The sequence below is a fragment of the Condylostylus longicornis genome, unplaced genomic scaffold, assembly GCF_029603195.1.
Source record: "Condylostylus longicornis isolate FDR11 unplaced genomic scaffold, ASM2960319v2 ptg000148l, whole genome shotgun sequence".
In the NCBI taxonomy this organism is placed as follows: domain Eukaryota; kingdom Metazoa; phylum Arthropoda; class Insecta; order Diptera; family Dolichopodidae; genus Condylostylus; species Condylostylus longicornis.
Window position 1 is genome coordinate 1,388,949 of NW_026578116.1, and position 11,124 is coordinate 1,400,072.

Sequence of the window (11,124 nt, forward strand, 5' to 3'; positions counted from 1 at the left end):
TTTCTTTGGCTAATTGTATTAGGCGGCTTTTATCTTCGTAAATGGAATGTAAGCTTTGTTAAATATGTATTTGTACTAACTGATTGGCTAAGTAACTTTGAAATGTAAGTAACTAAATATAGGTATACTTATAGGTATAAATTTCAATAAAATTATTTTTTAAAAAATGTAATAAATTTTAATATTTTAAAGTTTTTTTTTCCTGTTATTTTTATTATGTAATATTGTCTACTCAGTTGATAATCTTATTTTTTAATTGAATTCTTCTTCTTCTTCTTTTGGCTCTACAGTTCGGGGTGAACTTTGGCCTTCTTCACGATCTGCCTCCAACTATCACGATCCTTTGCTGTTGTTTTCCAGTTTATGATTGTAAGCTTTGCAGCATCACTTTCAATATTTTCTTCCCATCGTCTTCTGGGTCTTCCTCTGTGTCTATTTAGACTAGGTCTTGCTTGCAGAATTTTGCTTTGTGGTCTATGTTCATCCATTCGAATTACGTGCCCTGCCCATTTTAAACGCTGCGACTTGCTATACCTTATTATATCCTCGCCTTTAATTAAGTCGTTAAGCTCATCATTTGTTCTTCTCCTATATTCGCCGTTTTCTAGATTTATGGGCCCAAATATTTTTCTTAATACTTTTCTTTCAAATATTCTTAAATTATTTTCATCTACTTGATTTAGGGTCCATGATTCGCAGCCATACGTTACTACCGGACGAATAATTGTTTTGTAAATTAGAATTTTAACTTGTCGCGATAGCAATTTTGATTGAATTAATTTTTTATTCGCAAAGTAACATCGGTTTCCTGCCTTAATTCTGTCTTGTATCGAGTAAGATATGCTGTTGTCGTTACATAATAATGTACCGAGATAATTAAAGCTTGTCACTCCTTCAAACTCAAACGAACCTATATTTACATTTTGTGGTCGTCCCCTTTCGTTGTTTCTCGACATTCTCATGTACTTAGTTTTATGCTCGTTGACGCATAGACCAACACTTTTTGCTTCTCTCTCTATTTGTAGGAATATTTCTTCCATTTCTTTATGTCGCTTTGCCACTATTGCTACATCATCTGCATACGCGATAATCTGATACGATTTAGTGAAAATAGTTCCACCTCTGTCAAATTTGCCTATCGCGTATTGCAATACCATATTAAATACTAATGCCGAAAGTGCATCTCCTTGTCTAACACCACTTGTAATTGGAAATTCTTTTGATATATTTCCCCGTACCATTATTTTGGCTTGTGATTCATTCATTGTCATCTCTATCAGTTCTGTAATTTTCTTTGGTACGCCTAGCGCCAGCACTGCAACCGTAACAAATTTTCTGTTTACACTGTCAAACGCCTGCTTAAAATCAATAAACAATAAATGTATGTCGATGTTGAACTCATAGCATTTTTCCATTATTTGCTTAATAACAAATATTTGATCTATTGTGGATCTCTGACTTCTAAATCCCGCTTGATACTCTCCTATTTGCTCCTCATAATAACTTCTCAACCTGTTACATAATATTTTTGATAAAATTTTATAGGAAGTGTTCAATAATGTAATCCCTCTATAGTTGTCACACAGTAACTTGTCTCCTTTTTTATGAATGGGACATAGTATTCCAGTTCCCCATTTTTTCGGCATTCTGGCAGTCTCCCAAATTCTACATATTAACTTATGTACTCTTAATTGGAGGTGCTCACCTGCCATTTTGAACAGTTCCGCTGTTAATTTATCTTCTCCAGGAGCTTTACAGTTCTTTAGATCCAATATTGCACTTTTCACTTCTTCAATCGTTGGCAATCTATCCTCAGGTTCTGCAGTATACAACTCGAGATTTCTATTTTCTATATCATCCTCATGCGACGTATTTAAAATTTCACCAAAATATTCACGCCATCTATCAAGGATCTCATCCTCATTGTTCAGAATAATACCAGATTTATCCTTGCATGCGTTCAATCTTGGCTGAAATCCATTTACTTGATTTTTAATTTGACCATAAAATTTTCTTATGTTCCCTACATTATGTTCTTCTTGTATTTTCTTTACTTTATTTTTTAACATTTCTTTTTTCTTTAGTCGACACAGCTTTGTAGCAATACGGCGTCTTTCTTTGTAGTTTTCTCTATTTGCTCTGGTGTTTCTCTGTAGCATTCTTTTTCTAGCATCATTTTTTATTTCAATTGCATCCATACATTCTCTGTCAAACCATTCGCTATTTCTTTCTATTGGTTTATTACCTATGTTTTCCCGAGCTGCAAAGGTCATTGCATTTTCTATATACGTCCATTCATTGTCAATATTATTTTCCTCTTCACTATCATTTTGTTCTAATTGTTGCTCTATGCTGTTTTGGTACTGGCGAAGAACACTCTGATTTTTCAATTTCTCTACATCCCACCTTATTCGTTTTACTCCTTTCTTCTTGACAATGTTCGATATTCTTTGCCTTATCTTTGTTATTACAAGGTAGTGGTCACTGTCGCAATTTGCGCCACGAAAAGTTCTAACATCAATGATTGATGAGGCCCATCTTTTAGATATAAGTACATGGTCAATTTGGTTAACTATGTTTCTCCCAGGTACCTTCCACGTTCCTTTGTATATATCTTTTCTTTGGAATGAGGTACTTCTTATTTTCAACTCATTTTCCGTAGCAAATAGACATAATCTCATTCCATTATTATTTGATTCTTCGTGCAAAGAATAGATACCAGCGACGTTTCGAATATGTTCCTCCCTTCCAACTTTAGCATTAAAATCTCCCATTATTACGACTGTGTCGTAGCTAGGCAACTTTTCACATGTATCATTCAAGCGGTCATAAAAATCATCTTTATCGTCATCATGTGATTCTTCCGTTGGGGCATATGCAGTAACTATTGTCAAGTTATTAAATTTTCCCTTAATCCTAATATTGCACATTCTGTTATTTATTGGCTCAAAGCCAATTACTGCACTTTTCAACTTTTTATTAACTATAAATCCAGTACCATATCTTCCTGATCTGTCGACATCACCACTATAATACATTGAGAATGTAGGTTTGTTTATTGTTCCCTTACCTTTCCACCTTATTTCTTGTAATGCTACTATATCCACTTTGTATTTCGTCATTTCATTTACTACCTCCTGCATTTTACCAGGCATCATTGTTCTTATGTTCCATGTTCCAATCTTCAAATCATAATCCTTTATACGTTTCCGGGTCTGTGTTCCATTATTTCCACCAATTATCCGAGGCCTATTTGAAGATTCCATAACAGTTACATTTTTCACAGGGTAGGATCGTTAGCCCTACGCCCAACCCCCATCTTTGGAGGGCCGTGGAGATGCCCCTGGATATTTAGTCCAAGGCTTTGTTTTCTATGGTTATTCCGCTGTTAATATGGTTATTATTATTTTTTAATTGAATAAAGAATAATATTAAATAATTTAGTTAATTAAATATACATTCTATTATTTGTATAAATACATAAGGTATGTAAGACTAATTTATGCAATTAATTACCCTTTCTTATGTGGTTAAATGTACAATTAAAAAGTTATAAAATATTCTAAATAAACAATATTAAATTAAATTCAAATTAATTTTTTATAGTTAAATCTTAAATTATTGATTAATTTTATTTTGTTATTAATTCTGTATTAGGTATACAATATAATTTGACCGCATTTGCAATTAGAGTTCTTACTTATATCTCTAAATTTTCATAAAATTGATAGTCTGTTTATCTTTAATACTTCTATTTTTAGAAGTAGTATTCTATTAGTAATAATAGTATACTATTAGTAATTTAGTATTCTATAAGTAATATGTAATTCTATCTTTATTATTTAAAATATTAAAAAAGTATAAGTAAGCATACTAAATTGCTACAGTTTGGTACTTAATGGTCTTTCTTCGTCAGTCTAAATACGAATTTTTGTTTCGAATCTGATTACGTCACTGCAATACTGTAATTGCATTTCTAAATAGAGAAAATTTGATAATAAGTAAATCGGGACTTGGATCACCTATAGATGAGTACTATAAATTTCGATATCAATTGTTTGAACAACTGAAATAAAATACAATTTTACTTACTTTTGCCTTCTCAGTAAAATTTACTAAATACTTACCTAGGCTTTTACTAATATTGTCAAAGAGTAATGTACAATTTCAGGAAGAAAGTAAATATTATAAGTACAATTTTTATAATTGTATTTGAGTCATTATTTTGAGCAAGGTATAAGTACTTGTTTTCGAGCTGCAGCTTGTTGAAAAAAAAAATTTCAGAATTTTCCTGTATACAAATAAATACATACAAGTTCCGAACCATGCGACATAGAGTAACTATCGGAAACTTGTTTTACAGGCAATTTGATTTGAAACATAGTTTTCGAAACCATGAATTGTTTTTGGCCGAAAATTGATCAAAAAATCATCCCTGAAATTATTTGCCACCTTATGCAAAACACACTTTTGGGGTCGCACAAAAAATCCGCGGTTACTGCATGCGTCTTCAAGGCCGCAGGTTTCCTACTTCTGGTTATTTGCTGGTCATATAATATTGTCAGAGTAAGTCAATCGAAGATTAATTTTAAATCAAAAATCTGAGTATGAAAAATTTTGAATTGAGATTTAATAATTTCAAATTTAAATATTTTAAGTATAAAATGTTAAACAAAGTGGGTTCAACTTTTCAAAATTCATAAACAGATGAGTGGTTATTTAGGTACATATAAACAAACTTATACTTATAAGTACTTATACAATATTTATTCATACTTAATGTGAATAAAAAAAAAATTTTCTTGTTTTGACTATTTTGGAAGAATTTTTACTTTACTTACTTTTTATTACTGTATTTTGATTAAAATATGAAGAAAAAAACACGTTGGCCTCGAAAGTTTTTTTTTTTTGTTATAGCGGTTAATTTTTTTTTTATTCTTTTATTTGTTCGAATACTTGTTTTGTTATTTTTTATATTCTGTTTGTTAAACAGGTAAATATTTATTCAAAAGTGCAAAAATTAAAGTAATAAAAAGCTCTTTGCTAAAAAAAGTGCCTTATTTACTTAAGTATTTAAAAAAAGAAAAACGAAACAAAACTAATAAGTAAATAAAAATTTTTTAGATTTCTATAAAAGTTAAAGTAAAACGCATAAACAGTAAAATTTTAAAAGTTTATAATTGACTAACTATGGTTATTTGTATTTAATATTTGAAAACGAGTGCGCATTAAGCATGCTTAAGGTCAGAAACAGGTGACCATATTAACCTTTAGTAGTTCAACTTAAAACAAGTAAAAACGTTCTAGTCGATCTGAAGCGACTGATTTATACCCTGAACATTCAAAATATAAATTTTTTTTTTTTCAAATTTGTATTTAAAAATATTTTATTACTGGAATTTGTCTAATCATTCCATAAAAACTTCAGGGATATGTCTGACCCGTAATTGGACAAATATCATGAATCTAACGTTATTTTTTATCCGAATTTTAAAAATTAGCTTTAAGCTTAGCCATTCCATTAAAATTTTTAAAATATATATATTTAAAATATAATTGGACACACATTTACAAAATTTCGTATTCATATCTTGCTTAGTTTTTGAAATATTTAAAAAAAAAAATCTCTATGAGTTCAGTTATCCGAAACCGTTGACCGAATTGGACCAATTGTAATAGGGCTCTTGCTTGGCAAAAAACAGACGATATGTCCAATGTATAAATATAAAGATTATTTCATTATTATTTAGTATACTAAATGTAGTATAAAAATAATAAGTTCTTAAATATACAACTATATATTTTGCTTTTAAGATGCCCTAAAAAAACTACTTCAACTATAATATAAAATTTTAGGCCTGGTTATCAACCCTTAGGTCTCCTTTTTCTTTATTGTTTAGTTATGGTCACTTTAAAAGTTCATTACACAAATGCAAATGAAATAGTTACATACCGATATATATATATATTCATATATTTGTATAAGTAAGTAATACAATTTTAATTGTTCATTAATTTAAAAAGCAAGAAAATGTTCATGTTTAGCCTATTATATTATAATTGGATAATGAATACCAATAATATCTACCCCTATTAACCTATAATGGACAGTAGTGGAATAAAAAATTCAAAAGATAAAATAGAAAAAATACTTGTTCTTAACTTATATAATAAGAATGACAGTGAAATAAACAATAAAATAAATAATAATAATAAAAATCCTTAAGTCTGTTAATGACAATTATTTAATACTTAAAAATTTTTAATTAAATTTTAATATTTTTACCTATACATAAACATTCAAATGAAGGCATACTTTACTTAATCACTTAATTTATAACTGTTATACTTTGAGTAATATTTGCACTATATTTCACTCATACATTCACATTAAAGAACTTGCAAGCAAGCATGTATTTGAGGTAATGATTTAAATTTATATGCAAGTATGCCTACATAAATTTTCATTTTTGAATGACTACTGAATCCTTTATATTTTAATTGAAAAGGAAGCAAAATTTTACAAAAAAAAAACAAAAAATCAAGAAACCAAAAAAAAAAATGAGAATGTTTTTTTTGTTGAGGTGAAATACAAGTTCGGAAGTTAGAAAGGTGAATTTTATTATTTTTTTTTTCTAATTTAATTACCTACTCAAAAAATACTTTAAATAACCTTTTCTCTATTTCTCTTATAAACACACTCTCACACAATGACTTTGTTTACTCATGATATTTATTGTACACTCACAAAATGAGCAAAAAAAGGGCCTTTATTATATTTTGACTAGGTTAAAGTAATTATTAAATGCTTATTTTAAAATAAATAAAAAAAAAAAAGAGATTGATTGCTTTAAAATCACTTTTCAAGGTAATTAATTTTAATGAATTATAAATAATAATAATGGTTAGTTTGGTGCAATAAAAGTTATTTTTTGTTGAAGAATAACTCTTATTAAGCAAAAAAGAATCTGTTTTTTTTTTTTGTTATTAGTTTTTCTTTTATAGCTCAAGGATAAAATTATTACAGTGATTATGATAAAAATATTAAAGTATTAATGACTTCATTTCTGTAATTTTATACCTGAGAATTTTTTGTGACCCAATAATTAAGAAAAATTTTGTGCTGATAATAATTACTAACAATTATGTAGAACTTATATTTTTCTTGGAATTAGTGTAAATATAAAAATAATTTTTGACAATTTTATTGCCCATTAAGCTTTATAATGAATTCGGGATGGAAAAATTTCGTTTTAATCAGTTGTTAAAACTGATTAAAGGAAGTTAATCAATTCGAAATGATTCAAAATTTAAGGTCAAGTTGAATTTCTGGATTTTCGTTCAAAATTTAACTTGATGTGTATTTCATAACTTGTGCCGAAATTAAAAAATAATTTTTTTTCATTTAGTAGTCAAAGGAATAAAAATATTTTTGACTTATAGATTTAAGTAATTCGATTATGTTTTTTGATTCGAAAACAGTACCATTTCTTTACAAAGTTGTCTTCAGTAAGGTCTAAAGACTTACTAAATGTGATATAATTAAATTATACACATGTTTATTGCATGTAACTATTTTGTATGAAATTTTCTTATACTTACACAAGCGAAGCTTAAAATTACATTTTATAGGATTAAGTATATTTCGAAATTTAGAGTAAGATTGTAAAATAAAATTTGTTTATACTTAATTGATAAAATTTTCACCAACATAAGTACTTGAAACGTTTTGTTATTCTCGGAATTTGTAATCAATACTCGAATTTTATCAGTTTAATGCAAAAATAAATTTAAATTTATTTTGAAAAATTAATATTTTATAAATTCACTTTTTCTGAAATTATTACTGATACACATCAATGGGAACATATATAACCCTAGCAAAAGAGAGACTAAAAAAGGAGTAGATAAGTCAATTTTTTTGTATTGTGAAAATCAACTTTTAAATTTCAATCCTTGGAACTTAACCGAATACTTTACTTCTTTCAAATTTCAAACAATTAATATAAATTAATCCTTTTCATCATTAATTCTTAAATTTTTTCATCATTATTTCTCTTTAATATTTTTAACAATAAAAAATTTAATTTCAAATTTAATTTGGAAATTCAAATTGTGCTGACTATTTTTTAGGCAAGGTTAATTATGAACATAATTTTCAATACTTAATCAATAGATTTCCAATGAAAAAGGTAGAATAAAATTTCAATAAAGAATATTCAAAATTATTTTTGAAATTGTGACACACTCTGTTTGTATTTTAACACCATTTTGTTAACAAAAATTTTGCAGATAACAAAAATTTTTATCATTACATTCTTATAGCGTATCTAAAATTAAAACTTAACCCAAAAACCATAATATTATATCTGTAATCAAATATGGTTATTTCATGAGAGATAAAAAGCATAATAAAAGATTAGATTAAAAATATCCTTATCAAAATTTCGAACATACTTAATCGTAAACATAAAATTTTTGATGTTATAATAAAAAAGATAAAATATTAAATTTATCTAATCATTTAGTAAACAATTTAATATGATTAAGCAATATTGGTAAATCACACGTTAGAGTCGATGTGCATTGTGATTAATTGCACGATATACAAAATAAGTATGACAAATTATTTTCAAAAACATTGAAGTAAATTAATATTGAAAAAGTATTGCAAGTGTTATTCAACACTTACTTAGTTACGTAATATTTGTTCGAAAAATGTCAATAAAATTGTACATGGCACTGTTCATATACGAGTATATATAGTATTTTACAGGTTCAAATTGAATTAAGCTCATTTATTGTATGTGTTATGTATATATATATATATATATATATATATATATATATATATATATATATTATAATAGTGGAAAAATAATGATATAATATGCACGTAGCCAAATGTTATATCGTAATTTTATACAAATTTTTCTAATACAAAACAAAAAATAAAGTTTTTCTAAATCGTTGATGCACAAATTACAAGTAGAACCCATTTATATGCACTTTAAAAATTTCGTTATATTTGTCGAAATAGAAAAGTAGATTTAAAAGATTTTAGGTTATGTGTGCAATTAATTTTAAAATTGACTAATTTCAAATTTATTTGAAAATTCAGAAATAGTTCAAATTCTGTGACAATTCGTATTACAAAAAGAACATCGCAGCATCGTTTGTAAGTTCAAAGATCATATTTTTCGTATAAAAATACGGGAAACTATTCGTAAAACTGTTAAGTTGTTGTGAGAGTCATAGCTGTTATACAAAAATTATTTTACAATTTAGAGAATTGTAAAATAAGAAGCAATTTGAGATTTCAAAATGGTTGCTGTAAAATGAGTTGTACCAAATACTTACTTAGTGAAAAGTACTTATCCGAACTTTACTAAGAATAAAGGCAATTATAACCAAACTCTATTATATAAGTAAGGACTATAATTATACAAATTTAATATTTCTGTATTTAATTACATACTTAAGTAGAATTTGTAATTCTAGTAATTTTATCTGTAATTTCATCTAAAATTTCTAATTATTTGAATATCTTGTAATTAAGTAACAATTAAGTAACTATAGACTTGTTTAGAAAATATTTTTTTTAACATTTTCTTTTAATTCAATATTTAATTTGCTTTGAAATATTTATTAATTTCGTTTTTAAATATTTTTAGTAAGAGTATAAGATTTCAATTAATTAAGCTCATAAATTATACATCTTAAGTATGTATAAGTATAGGTATATGTATACTCCAATTTCATAAAAATAAAAATTACAAAATTTATTTTGCTAAAATACTTAAGACCTAAAAGACGGCTCATTTTAATTTAAATGATATTAAATTTCAAAGTTCATTTTAAGAGAGCAAGCAATTTTAATGTTAAATATTGAAACATTTAAACAGTAGCTGCCTATCGAAAATTTAAAAATTTTTTTGTTAAAATTCACAGAACCTTGAATTCATAGAATTCAAGGAGTTCACCAATTTGTCAAATACATTCCTAATTTAAATTAACATCAAAGAATTGCCTTCTACATGTTTAATTTAAATTCTGAAAGGTAATCAAGAATTCTTTGAAAATGAAATTTAAGACCAAAACCTATACAATTTTTCGAACATAGATACTCTGTATTTCGAATTTTATAAATAAAATTTAAAGACATGAGCAATTAAACGCGTTTTTTAGGCAAATAATTCAAAATTTATACCAACTTTAAGTATTTAATCCAGGTATTAAGATTTAAAATTGTACGCTTAAATTGTCCAGACATTGAAACTTTTATAATAAATGAAAAGGTGTTAAATTAATTACTATAAGTAACTGTTTAGTGATTGATGTTAAATAATTTCAAATTAAGACAATTCTAAAATTGCATTTTTTAAAATTAATTTTATTCATTGTAAGTAAATACTTAATTTTCTTTTAAATATAGTCGTAATTAATTTTTGGTCCATACTTAATTTTCAAATAAAAATTTCTTCTTTATTTAAAAAATTTCCAATTGTTCTTAAAATTTATGATTTCTCATTTAAAATGTGACTCCAATATATTTTTCCCCCCAAAAACCTGAACGAAAACGATAAATTTTGAGCCCTAACAAGTAAAAAATATTTGTTTTACTTATAAATTACTTGTATACTTTTGTCGTACCAACTATTCTATTACTACTTATACTACTGTAATGTTTAGTACAATATACTACCACTATTATTAATGGTTTTCAACCTTATTTTAAAAGTTTTGTCACATAGCAATTGATTATATCTAAGGAAAGATAAAATATTTTTCTTTTGTTATAAGTAGCGGATTTCTCATGCAAATATAGAGAAAATTTCGTAAGAAAGTGTAAAAAAAGTACTGCAATGAGCTCATCTACAATAAATTTCCTTATTTAAATTTTAAAAGAATTATGTAAAAAGTATGTGTATGTGTGTAAAATCTTATACGTATACGTAAATAATGCAGATATCCTTGAATACAGGAATACATAGAAGAGACAAAGCAGACAAAAAAAAAACAAAAATATTAGAAAATTTAAAAATTATTTTAGCCTTCACATTTTTGGCAAAGTTTTTTTTTTTCCTTATTTTATTCTCTTTTATCCCTTCCAAGAACATCGCT